Source organism: Spermophilus citellus, assembly GCF_964194105.1.
Source record: "Spermophilus citellus genome assembly, chromosome: 3".
NCBI lineage: Eukaryota > Metazoa > Chordata > Mammalia > Rodentia > Sciuridae > Spermophilus > Spermophilus citellus.
The window spans coordinates 133,855,912-133,868,714 of NC_138184.1; the positions used below are offsets into that span (position 1 = coordinate 133,855,912).

At 36.0% G+C, this 12,803-nt stretch overlaps 1 protein-coding gene across 2 annotated transcripts in view; it reads left to right on the forward strand.

The window, feature by feature from the left end:
* VPS41 (VPS41 subunit of HOPS complex) overlaps positions 1-12,803 on the forward strand; it is a 160,737-nt gene that overhangs the window by 52,171 nt on the left and 95,763 nt on the right. The window lies entirely within an intron of this gene.

Sequence of the window (12,803 nt, forward strand, 5' to 3'; positions counted from 1 at the left end):
ACCAGCATGCAACTTGTCCAAGATGTTCATCTGAACTGTTAAGGAAATTTACTTTCCTCTCATTTGCAACAGGATGTGGCTATCACAAGTTCAGGGGAAATGAGCTCTAACTCTGGATTCACTATTCATCCTCCTACTGCAGAGGACAACTGCAGGGTTTTAGCATCCCAGAAGGTCCCTGTCTCAACCTTGAGTAGTATTTCAGGGATTCATTAATGAGGGCAAGGCCTCTATTTATTTTGTTTACCTCTCAGTACCTGGTATCCAGTTCAGTCCCAGGCGTGTGAATAAAAGAGGAAACATTCACCAAAAGCCTGTTTTTGTTGTTGCTCTTTATTTTCTTGTAGTAATGCTTTGTAATCAGTGCCCAGCTTGTGAATAACTGTCTGGATATGTGTTTACTGTCTGGTGTCACATGCAAGGCCAGTTCCTACTATTGTTCACGGGGATGTGTCAGGCACAGGCAGAAGCAGATGAAGTTTAACAGAAGGAAAACACCTCTAGGAATCAGCAGTATGCCAGCTTCTTAGGAGGCAATCCCTTCCAAATCCTCACTGTGCTTTTAAAGGTTGTTAGGATTTAGAAAACGAACATCCATCTAATAAGTCTTCCATAGATGGAAAGGCTGTTTCTGTGCCCCTGCTGCTGCTGAGTTGTGTCGTTCTGGCAGGGCACAGCAGCAGGGTGAGTGTCTGAGCCTTTTACTAGTCAGCTGTACACACAGGGCTCTTGGTCTTGGGCTCCAGGTAGGGACAGCAACTTAGAGTATTAGGGGTCAAGGGAGGTTGTAAATGCCTGTAGTCTCATAAATTTACAGCATCTAAGTCAAACTCAGTGTGCCCTTATGGGGAGGTAGTTAAAATCTCTTGGTTAAAGGATATTTTTATTATATTTTAATTAATTAATTTATATATATTTATTTTTGTGGTTCTAGAGATTAAACCCAGCTATTCTAATGTTCTGCCACTGAGCTGGGAGTCCAGCCTGGAGGACATGTTTAAAGAATAAGAGAAGAAGCATTTAGGAGTATTTCAGTGATTAGCAAAAACTGATTTTAAGCATTCTTACAAATGCAGAAAAATTAAACTCAAATGTTAACTTAAAACAGTGATGACACAATGAATAGGCAAAATTACCTTATTTTTCTTTCCAAACAAGATGCCTCTTCTACAGAACTTGTTTCTAATCTTTCAATTCCCAAATGAGTTGATTTCGATTATTTGCAGGATATTAAAGTTTAAATCAAGGACATTTATTTTCTAGTAGTGTAATTTGATTTTTAGGTCATTAGAATGGAAGTTATACTTACGTAGCAAGTTAAAGTTATCTAATAATTAATTTTTTTCTTATCAAATAACATTCTTATAGTAGACATTAGAGAATATAAACAGGGCTACCTGGAGATACATATAAACAGTGTACCAGCGTACTTTGGTCATTTTGTATATTCACATCACCTTTGTAGCATTGGGGGAGAGTGCCAATGAACCATAAAGCTACTTTTCTTTAACTACCACAGCTTTGAAATCACAGGAAAGGAATCATCTACAGTTCAGTAGTTTGTAATATTTGGGGAGCATTTGTAAATTCCTGGACTACAATCACAGCAGACATCTCCTCAAATGATAGACAAGGAACTATTAAAATAGCAATATTGGTATGTTCAATTTTTAACTACCATATAACTTAGTCAAACAGTTTTCACTTAGAAATCAGTTTTGCTTTTAAAAATAGGGGTGGATTTCTGAAAGTATAAATTGATAATACTTGATGACTAGTAGAATAAAAGGATATTTCTGTCAGCTCATCATGTAGAATTTTATATGTAACATATAGCCAGCTGTGCTACATTTCATCACCTATATCTTCTGTTTGTTCAAAGCAGTAAATAAAGAATAAGCTGGCTGCTTTTCATATTTCCTAATTATTTCTCAGGTTGAAATGAATTGCTACGTATAAAGAAAGCATTTTTCCCCATCTGCATAAATAGCAGCTTCTGTTAAAAGTTGAAATATCACTTAAAGAGCCTCAAATTAATGTAGTTATTCAATCTTAAGAGAGGCAGAATCATGTGTAAAACCTTATAAGAAGATACATTTCTTGAATGTTTATGTTAATTTTGAAATATAGTTAGCATCCCAGGGACATGGTTGCCACAGTGGACTGTCAGCTTCTCTTCAGCTGTTCAAGCCTAATATTGAACATTGAAAACATTGGGTCCCAAGAGAGCAGAGGCATATCGGAAGTTAACTCTTTCCATTGAACTATTTTTGAGGCTTTACATTCTTTAAATTTTCTTATTTTTAAGAAAGTAACATGACAAATTTCCATTTCTGTTTTCATCTCTTCTACTCTTCAGTTGCCTTCTAACAGAGCTTTTGTTTATGTATTTATCTATTTTCTGGTTACATGAGGTGTACCTTAAATTTTGAAAGAATGATTCTCACCTCTTCAACTTCCTTGAGCTTTTCTTCTGCCAGCTGCTTAGTTTGAAGTAGAATTTTTCTCTTGTGGGGCTTACAGGGAGGTGGTAGAGATGGGCAACAAAGCGAGTTATTCTTCTGAAATGAGGAGAGAGGGTGATGTGGAAAAACATGAGAGGCATGTCCCAACCAGCAAAAAAGAAGTTAGATACCTTCCCAGAAGAGTGGATGCTTGCATTTAATCTTACAGGAAAAGAAGGACTTTTCTAGGTGGGGGAAGATGAAGAGGTGATTGTTCATTGCTTATTTTAGGCCAAAGAAATAGAGTTAAAGAGAACATTTCAAAAAATCAGATGGCTAGAATCTTCTGGATCCTTTGGTTCTGACTAGAAATGAGCCTGGTGAGGTAAGTGGAGTCAGATAATGAAGAACGATTTTATCAATATGATGACCATGTATTTTAATTACTCAAATTAGGATTTGAAGGCAAAAGGGTCTCTGTTAATAATTTTCCTTATGTCTGGTAGTATAGTTTAATGGTAGAGCACATACTTGGTATGTGAAAGGCCCTGGGTTCAATCCCCAGCACCAGAAAAGAAAAGAAATAAAATTACTCATAGATAGCAATCATGAGCAGACACTGCTAAAGGTAAATGTGATGTATAGTCTCTATTTGAAAGAGTTAAGAAGGTTCTTCTTTAAAAAGAGTAGTAACATATCTAATTTGTTTATAGAAGGATGACCTTGTGATTGGCAGTGTGGAGAAGGTGAAGATGAAGAGTATGTGGGGGGGGACATGCATGTGGGCTTGTTTGGGAAAGTGATATAAATTATGAGACCATCTGCCACAGCAGTAGTGAAAGGATAAATTTGAAAGACATTAAGACAGGTGGAATGGTAAGACTTGGTCATCTTGGATTGCTTGTGTGGTGTGTGAGGGAGGAAAATGGTTCTGGGATGCCTCTTAGTACTCTGACTTAAATGTCTTAAGTGGACTGACAGTTATTTGGTGAAACTGAGAGTACAGAAGACACAAAGCTGAAGAACATTTGTGGTATATGAAAATACATCCCTGCAGTGAGATCTGAGCTAAAGTGAAGTGAATACTGATAATTAAGAGGCAGGCTAAAGAAAGATTATAACTTAGAATGGTGACTGAGAAGTTGTGACTAAATGGCAGGAGGGAAATGAGAAATAGGTATGATGGAAGCCAGTGGAGAAGCGTTTCACATGCCAGAGAGTCATGAGAACTGAAGGACATTCATTGACTTTGAAACTAGGAAGGTGTTGGTGACCCTTCCCTAATAACTTTGGTGGCCTAATTTAGGCAGAAGACTGTTCATATTGTGTTATTTAACACACTTAAGGAATGAAGAGATAGTCAGTCAGTTCTTTGTATAGTTTATTGTGGTGTTGAAGATGTTTTTTCTATCTCCACTTATTTAACGTTTATAACATATAGAATTTAATACTGTTTTGAACTCAGACAAGGAATAAATCATTTTTTGTAGGATTTCCCCTCATCTCTTTCTGTAATATTTGTCATGCTTGTTAGTTTAAAATCTGAAGTCTCCCATCTCCATTTTTTAAGGAGAAACTTGTAGTAATTGTCTTTAATTTTCTCCCAAGCAATATACTGTGGGTTCATGTCTTCATAGCTTCTTGCAGGGATGGAACTGGTGTGCTAGGAAAATATGATGTATTTAAGTTTTTGTTATTTGGACCAAAAATAACAAAAAGTGTCCATATTGTGTGTTTCTTCTTTTGTTCAGCAGTGTTTATGTAGCTCATGGTGGTAAATTCAACAGTGAAGAGCAGTTGTTATTAATTACTAAGGGAAGAGAAAGTTGGTTAGCAAGGGAAGTTGTCACAAAGCAGTCAAGTCATGGAAGGCTGAATGAGTTCCCATTTCCCTGGGAATTTCTTGGCAACCTTGGGGAGAATAGTTGGCAATGAGGCAGGGACAGCCATTGGCTCTGGTACAATGAGTGACTCAGCACCCTGGGGCCCAGGGGCAGTGAGTGGGTAGCTCTCCTGAAGAACTGGTTAGAACCCATACATCTCCTTTTGCTTTTACTCAACCCATATTGGGACTTTCAGGAAAACTTCACAAAAGTTTTCTAGCTTTAAGATTGCTTGTTATTAAATTTATTCCCTTTCTTGAATCAAAGAAGGATTTAATGCCAGAGATGAAATCATATAGCAGCTGAGAAGGTTTGAGAGTTTAAAGGATGGGCTGTTTGGGCTTTAAAGTAAGTCAGTGAAAAATTAATATTTTGTTTTGTGGGTTTCTAGAATACCTGTGATCAGGTATATTTTTCATAGGCTAAGTCCAGATGGAGGTCTTGCCTATCTCTAGGGTGTATCATCAGTGGAGAGTAAAATAAGCAGTAAGATGGGCTTTTCCCAAGTATGAAAGAACAGACGTTTGCTTTTCACACATGGAATGTAAGTGCGGCTTGCTCGCTAACTGTGACTAAAGAGCATGAAGCTGCATTGGCAACCATGTGGGTGTTGGGATTGCTAACTAGTGGATCTCTGTGAGCAGAAAAATGAAATCCTATCTTCTGTTTCTTATTCATTCTACCCTGTGTCCATGGGGATGCAGCATTTGTGAAGGAATCAATTATCCATTTGTTAGTCAGAGGAGCCTTACAAATTATACATTAGCAGATTGATTTCTTAGGTTCACCATTGGGGGACTGATAGCTTAAGGTGGGATGATGAGGAGTGTCAGGGGAAAAGAAGTTGCCACAAAGAACACCATTAAAAGCAGCTTTTGAAATGACTGTGAATTTATTCCTAATTGAAGAGCTGGCATAATCCATACTAAGTGTATTTATTTCAAGCATTTTATATTAGGTAATTGATTATCACATGAGGTGTACATATTGGTAATTTTGCCTTTTCTTTAAATTTAAGATCTTGAGACCACCTGTAGTGGACTTGGGTTTAGAAGGTATGTGCTGGTTCTCACCCCCTCCTGCTTACTCGAACTTCTTCTTTTTTTTTTTTTATTCCATTAAGGAAACATTTTTGTATGTTCTATGGTGTCAGCTTGACATTATTGATTTTTGAACAGACTCTGTTGTATTGTCCAGAATTCCAAACATGGCTCCATTAGGAATAAAATTGTAGCTAATGGAAAATACAGCTGAGGCACTTCTCTCTGGTCTTCTTTGGTCCCTTTCCTTTTTCCACATCTACTCCAGTAACCCATTTTTGCAAACACATGCCCCAAATTGTATGTTTAGATGTGACATTTTCTGATTCTCAGCTGTTAGGCTGAAAGGTATAGGAAATCAGTCATTGAAGAAACACAAAATCCTGCACTGTCAAATTTCCTTCCAAGTTTATGGACATCCTACAGCCAGCCTTTCTGTTGTTTCTTTGTTTCCAGTATAGAGAAACAACTGCCCAAATATGTCAGGCATTTTGTTCCTGGCTATGGGAGGAATGATTACAGATGCCATGCCAGTTGCAAGTACCATTTACAGTAACAGTTGTAACATTGAAATCCTTTTGTTTATTTGTCCTTTATTAAATAATGTGGAGCTGTTATAAAAATGGAATATGCATAGTGATGGTACTCATATCATTCAAAATAAAAATTTGTGGAATAGTGCCCTAGAATGATGGTTTTAAAAATTAATATTGATATTGGGGTTTTTTTGTTTTTTAATTAATGAGTGTGCTCCTTAACCCTGTTTTAAAAATATTTATTTTCTGATTACACACACACAAAATACTTGTAGAAAGCTAACTAAAACATAGAGGGTAAAACCAATGCTAGTATTTTGGAGTATCTACTCCAGTCACATATGTGATATGCACATATCTATAAATAAGGTAATTCTGTAAACATTGGATCATATTTAAGTAGAGTTAGCCAGATTTCAAGGTTTGAGAGTACAGTTCTCCAGGTTGCCAAGTCTACCCAACTGCAATTTCTGAGGATTCCCGAAACCTTCCACATGTTTGTTTGGTAAAGGACACACCAAACTCACACACTCATGTGTCAGGATTTTTATTGAGACTTTGTTATGTGGGCATGATTGACACATTATCCATGTGGTTGATATCAGCTTCCAGGTTGACTGATAACCATGACTCAAAGTCCCAAACCTAAATCACACGATTGTTCTTTTCTGCATGGCCAGTCCTCATTCTAAGACTTTTGGAGGTAGGAAGGCCCCCTCTAATGTCAGGTGAGGCCAGCTATCTGACTTAAACCAAGACATTTCTATCAGTTATGACAGGGATTACTTCCTAGAAGCCAAGGGAAAGACCAGACTTCTCTCTGGACAAAGCCAAATATTTTATGACATAGTACCTTTTTTAAAAAAATACTTTTAATTAATTAATTAAATTTAATTAATTAATTTTTTAGAGAGAGTGAGAGAGACAGAATTTTTTAATGTTTATTTTTTAGTTTTCGGCGGACACAACATCAACATCTTTGTTTGTATGTGGTGCTGGAGGATCGAACCCGGGCCGCACACATGCCAGGCGAGCACGCTACCGCTTGAGCCACATCCCCAGCCCTTAATTTATTTATTTTTATGTGGTGCTGAGGATCAAATCCAGGGTCTCGCACGTGCAAGGCGAGCACTCTACCACTGAGCCACAATCCCAACCTGCTTTTTTAAATTATATTTTTTAATACTTAGATTCCTTGCTGTTAGAAATTTAGGTGGTTTTCATTTCTTAATATCTTATAAAAGAAAAGCACTTTTCCTTGGTTATGATATGTGATGTATATCTTTAAGAATTTGATACACTGCCAAATACCTTTCAGAAACTTTTCAAATTTGAATCACCATCATGAGCGTTAGAGTGTTATTTTTGCACTTCCTTGATTGAACTAGATGTGTAAAATTTCTTTGCTGATTCCATAAGTACAATATCTCATTTTTTAGTTTTTAGTTTTTGGTACATTATTTGTTATGAGTGAGTTCAACTCTTTGTAACGTACAATTTATATTAATTCTTTTGCAAGTTGAGTGTTTACTTGGTTTGATTTTAGTGAGTAAAAAATTCAGATTTCTTCAAAGGCCACTCTAAAGAAAAATTTAAGTTGTATAATAAATTATAAATCTTTTTCAGTTTACATGATAAAGGGTAAATATTTTTAATCTATGATAATTTTCTATGAATCAATTTAAAAGTTATAGACATCTCAGTAGGAAAATTGTCTCTTTATTCATGCCTAGAGCCTACAATTTAAGATTACAGTTTTTACTGATGTATTAACTAGCTTCTCTCTTCAGTTGGTTTAAAATAGTCTAAGAAATAGAAGATATTTGTACTTTGACTTCAAAATAGAGAAGGAAGTAGATATAGCACATAGTCTTCTGCTGAATAGCTCACTTTCTAAACGGGTCAATGTGATTGTATTGATTTTGTGAGAAACATAATTCAAGTGTGATTTATAATAATTTAAAGGTAATCACTAATAAAATAAAAGTAGAATGAATAGCATTTAATTCCTGCCTATAAAAAAGAAAAGAATTTGAGTATTATAGCAAAAGAATAAAAATGAAATGGGAAAACATAATTCTAAAATCTATGAAATAATGTAGTAACTAGAGCTGTGTTAAATAGGTCAGATATTCTTACAATAAAAAGCCTCAGCATTGGACATATTACATCAAAAAGATGTGAGGAAATATATATCATAAAAATCAAACAAAAATTAAGCCTGTTGGCAATAGAAACAGAATAAACGTAGAGTTTAAAGCAAAAGAACATTAACCAGTAGAAGGCATATTGTATTGATTTTGTTTACAAGTTAAAAGGAAAATATAACAGTTAAACCCTTTGATATGCCAAATTGTGTAGCATTTAGTATAAAAACCAAACTTCATTTTAAATTCAAGGAGAAATGGACAAAACTATAAGAAGTTTTTAAATTTAAAACGTTTTTAATTAGTCTGATCGATGAAGAAAACAGTAAAGAAATATATAGAGACATTAAATGATACAAATAACATGGTTTTTAAAATGTACATTTATCCAGAAGTAAAGAATATGAATTATTTTAAAGCTATGATATCTTCGGTTACAAAGAATGTTCTAGTCAGCTTTTTCACTGCTGTAATGTAAAGACTTGACAGGAACAGTTTTAAGAAGTAAAAGTTTATTTGGGGACTCATACTTTCAGAGGTCTTAGTTCATCCAAGGCCAGCTCAATTCCTTGGGGCTTTAGGTATGACAGAAGAGTTTGGCAGAGGAAAGCAACTAGGAACAAGGCACCAGAAAGCAGAGAGAGCTGTCTGCTCCACAAGGATAAAATATATACACCAAAGCACATCTCTAGGGATCCACCTCCTCTAGCCACACCCTGCCTACTTACATAGTTACTACTCAGTTAATCCCTGTCAGGCAATTGATTAATGGATTGATTAGGTTAAGGTTATTGTAACCCAGTCATAACCTCTAAATATTCTTGCATTGCTCATACAATAGCTTTTGGAGGATACCTCATATCTCCACCATAACAAAGAGACATCATTAAATTTTTGAAATATAAAAATTATATAACCACACTAGAATGTCCACCCCACCCTCCCGGCTCTCCACCGTTCTAGGGATCAAACTAAGGCCTTGCTAGCCAAGTGCTCTACAACTGAGCTATACTCCCAACCCTTAGAATTTATTAATGACATAGGTAAATAAGCAGCTATAGCAGCCCTCTGTTATTCATGTTTTTGTTCTTCTTTGGTCAGCTGTCCAAAAGAAAACATTAGATGGAATGTACTAGAAACAAATAATTTATAATTGATCGTTGTTCTGAGTTGTGTAATGAAATCTCTTGCTATCTTACCTGGAGTGTGAATCATTCCTTTATCTAGCATATCCTTGTTGTATATGCTACGTGCCTGTTAGTCACTTAGTAGCTGTTTTGGCATCAGATCTTCTGTTTCAGTACCAGCGTTTATAAATAGGATTTGGTATCCACTGGATGTCTTAGACTGAATCCTCTACAGATAAGGGGATTATAACATTGACATCCTTGGAAATGAAACTAAATAAAATGACTTCTCAAAGCAGAAGTGATTATTATAATTACACATTATTTTCTGGTCTTTGTTTTGTGGCCAGTGATAAATGGAAAAGTATTATGCACAAATTCTGCACAAATAGACCTGGCAGCCCTTCTGGATCACAGTTTTCTCCCTTCCCTAGAGGCAGTCACTGTGTTGACTTTTACAGTAAAAATTTTTAAATTTTCTTTTTTTGTTTTACACCCTGTGCGTGCTCCCCCACATGTGTAATATTGTTTTGTCTATTTGTGTTAATTGGATTGTGCATGTCAGGAAGGAGCCAAGAATGCTTACTGTCATTGCTGTACTTAGAATGAAATTGTCAAACAAGGTAAGACCTAAAGGGAAAAGTATAAAACTTTGTTCAACGACATTGAAGAAAATCTAAGTAAATAGAGGAATGCTGTGTGTTTATGGATTAGAAGAATCAGTACCATTAACAAAAGGTAAGGTCTCAACAGTCTACTATTAAGTGCAGTACAATTTATTTGCTAACCACTGATAAATACCCTTTATGAGACTGACAAATTTTTCTCCTTGTATGCTAGGAGTTTACTACTTTCTGCATTTATTGAGAGGACCTGTGATTTTTGTCTTTTATTAATGTAGAAAAGTATACTGACTTGAGCATATTTACACACATCTATAATCCCAGTGACCTGGGAGGCTGAGCAGGAAGATCCCATGTTTGAGCCAGCCTAGGTAACAGTGAGACCCTTTTTCAAAACAAAATTTTAAAATAAAGGGCTGGGAATGTAGTTCAGTGGTAGAGTGCTCCTGGGTTTAATTCCCAGTACCAACAAAACAAAATACACACACACACACACACACACACACACACACACACACAGATTGATATCTCTCTGTTAAACCAGCTTTTTATTTCTAGGATAAACTAGCTTTGTTAATAGTTTTTTTGGGAATTTTTCCTTTTGTTTTCTGAAGAGCAAATGTGAAATCATTACAAGCATAGGGTAAACAAATGCAAAGGCTGGTGAAACAACAAAAGGTCATCATAATTGTAATAGAGAGAAGGAGGGGGAAGAAGCAATAGGTCAGAAGTTGGAGGGAGGGCGGGAGCCAGATCATTTGTAACTACAGATCATACTAAAAAGTTTGGCTTTAATCTTGAGATGGGGGGGCCACTGGAGAGTTTTAAACAAAGTAGTAACATCTTCTGAACCAGTTAACAGTGTCACTTTGGGAAAGTTAGGGCAGGGCAAGGTCAACTATTGAGGAGACTCTTATGATAATCCATACAAGAATGATAGTGATTTGGACCAGGATGGCAACTTAGGGATAGTGAAATGTGGTTGAAGTCTTGATAAATTTTGTCTGAAGAGGTGATAGAATTTCTGACAGATATGATAGAGAGTGGGAAAGAAAGATATAGAAATGACTCCACGGTGTTTGCCTTGGGGAACTGGAAAATGTAGAAGTCATTAACTGAGATGGGGAGCACATCAGGAAGATCCCCTTCAGAAGGAAATATGAAGATCTTAGGTTTGGTTATACTTTAGATGAAATGCCTATTAGGCATCCAAATACAGTTATAAAATCACAGTCATATATTGTTCTGGAATAGGGAGAGATAAGGTCTGTAGATATAAATTTAGGAGTCATTTTATCGTCTGTAACAAAGAATACCAACATTGAGTACAGATGTAAAAGAGGAGAGACACAAAACTATTAGATATGGAAATCAGGAGAGGAAGAATATCCAGCAAAAGAGACAGAGCAGCCAGAAATTTAAAAGAAAACCAGACAAATGTGGTATCATGGAAGTAAAGAGAAGGGCATATCAGTACGTTAAATGCTCCTTTTGGATTAAGTAAGTTTCAATTGAATAGTGACCATTATCTTTAACAGTTTTGGGTCATTTTATCTTAAAATTTATATGGAAGAATGAATATTTGATAAAGCCAAGCAAAATAGTGGAAACTGAGACAGGAGCTTACCTTACTAGATGTCAGGACATACTATATGCAATCTGTTTAATTAAATCAGTGTTGAATTGGTATAAAAAATGGACAGAGAGATCATTCTTAAAAATGGAGAAGGGGGCTGGGGATGTGGCTCAAGCGGTAGCGCGCTCGCCTGGCATGCGTGCGGCCCGGGTTCGATCCTCAGCACCACATACCAACAAAGATGTTGTGTCCGCCGAGAACTGAAAAATAAATATTAAAAATCTCTCTCTCTCTCTCTCTCACTCTCTCTCCTCTCTCACTCTCTCTTTAAAAAAAATGGAGAAGGTTTTCTCTGTATATGAATATTTATTATATGATAAACATAGTTCTCTTCAGGAGTAGATCAGGATAGATTATTTAATAACTGGGGCTAGCCTAACTGGGTATCCATTTGGCAGAAAATAAAATGAATCCCAAAAGGATTTAAGGCATAAATATAATAAATAAAGCAGTAACCATCTTTGGAGAAAAGGAGAAAACAAATATAATGTCTGGGTGAATATAAAACAAGAAACATGTTAATAGAAAAATAATGAGCCAACATTTTAGAGGAGAGCAAATCAATTGACCAATAGACTAAGAAAAACACCTTAAGTATATTAGTAGTCAGGTAAATGAATCAATGAATATTGATCATTGGTAGAAAAATAAGTTTAAAAAATCTTCTGTTGCTAGCAGAGACAGGAGGGAAAGGGGATTTTCATACTTTAAATGGAGTTGAGTTTTTTTTCCCCTGTAATATTGCTAATGTGATGGTATAATTTTCTATCCAGGGAGAAACATGTGTTGTAATGAAGGTTCAGCCACTTAGTACCCTGGCTTTAGACCACCTACATAAAGTCTTTTAGCTTCATTTTCCTAGTGAGATGAAGGTCATCATCCTTAGCTGATCACTTCTAAAGCCGAATGTCAGATAATGTGTCATTCAGAACTTTGGATAGGACAAAGAGGAGAGAGGGGAAGAGAGGGACCAGGGGATAGGAAAGATGATGGAATGAGATGGACATCATTACCCCAAGTACATGTATGAAGACAGGAATGGTGTGATTCTACTTTATGTACAACCAGAGAAATGAAAAATTATGCTTCATAAGTGTACTATGAATTGAAATGCCTTCTGCTGTCATGTATAACAAATTAGAATAAGTAAATAAATTTTTAAAAATGTGATTCAGAGAATGTTAGGACAGGCCCTGAACCTTCAGTAATGGAGTCCAAGAACAAGTAGGTAACTTTTGACATGTGTAAGGAAAGAAAAGTTACTTATAACTTGCAGAAAGAAAAAAAAAAGTGGTGGGTGGGTGGGGGAGAAGATCTCATGATGAAGGCTTGATTTCTTGGTTGCATTCAGCACTAGGTCTCAGTTT